Source organism: Apaloderma vittatum, unplaced genomic scaffold (assembly GCF_000703405.1).
Source record: "Apaloderma vittatum isolate BGI_N311 unplaced genomic scaffold, ASM70340v1 scaffold16912, whole genome shotgun sequence".
Taxonomy (NCBI): domain Eukaryota; kingdom Metazoa; phylum Chordata; class Aves; order Trogoniformes; family Trogonidae; genus Apaloderma; species Apaloderma vittatum.
The window spans coordinates 9,685-10,818 of NW_009703242.1; positions in this window are offsets into that span (position 1 = coordinate 9,685).

Sequence of the window (1,134 nt, forward strand, 5' to 3'; positions counted from 1 at the left end):
CCGGGGACAAGATCCTCTCCACCCAGTTGTGCTTGACGAGAAATTCCTTATCTGTCTTTTACCTCCAGGGGAGGGGGAAGAATTGGGCTCGTAGGAGCTGCTGGACATCACGTAAACCACCCATGGAGCCTCATGGGCACCACGTCCCAGCCTTGCCTGCCTGTCCTCAGCTTGGGGTTTGCTCTTTTGGGGATTGATTTTTTTTTTTTGATATTATCATTATTATTTACTATTTTTCTGCTGCCTATAAGACTGTAATGATCCGTTTGGACTTGCTCCCTCATTGCTTGAGACTGCTCTCTTGTCCTCCAATGTCACGCGCCGAAATGCAAGGGGAGGTTTTTAAAAAAAAGGGCATCGGATCAACCCCGCGTGCGGTGCCTAATTCGAGCGAAATCGATAGGAAGAGGAAATCCAAGAAGGACTCATCCTAAGGATGCTGGAGCTGAACCTTTTGTTTCCATGGTTACAGGAGAAATGGGACCAGGAATGGAGAGAGGCCGATAAACTGTTAAAGGAGGACTCTTGGGAATTTCAAGTCATTTAACCATGCGTTTGCTAGACAAAAATTTAGACACCAGCTGTATCTGAATTGCACAGTGTGTATAGACGTTCCTGCTCTTATTGACGGCACGGGGGTGTCCTGGGGGCCGAGTGGATCTAGGGGCTGAGAGGCACCCCAGTCAATAAGGCTGACTGTTGTATATAGCTATACAGATCTGTGTACATACGTATTCCAAATGAGCATTTGCTGTCTGGTTTCTCATGAGTGTACATAATTTATTCTTCACAGAGTATCACGATTTTTGTAAATATCGGCACTAATTAAGAGGAAATAAATATGTATATTATTGAGGAGTTATTTTGATATCGGTTCTGTGGAGGGCGGGGAAGAAAAAGACAAGCAACTGTATTTTTGGTAGGCTGGGTGGTTTGTTGATTGAGGTTTTTTGGGTTCTGGGGATTTTTTACAGTATGTCTAAACCTTCTGTGAGAAGAGAAAGCATGGAAAAAAATCAGTTTGTGCTTCACCATGAGCTGGCATGCTGGGGCTGTTGGAGGGGAAAACCCCCTGGAAGGAGCTGATGGTGTCCAGGCTGGACACGCTGCTTGGTGTGTTACGAGATCCCTGTG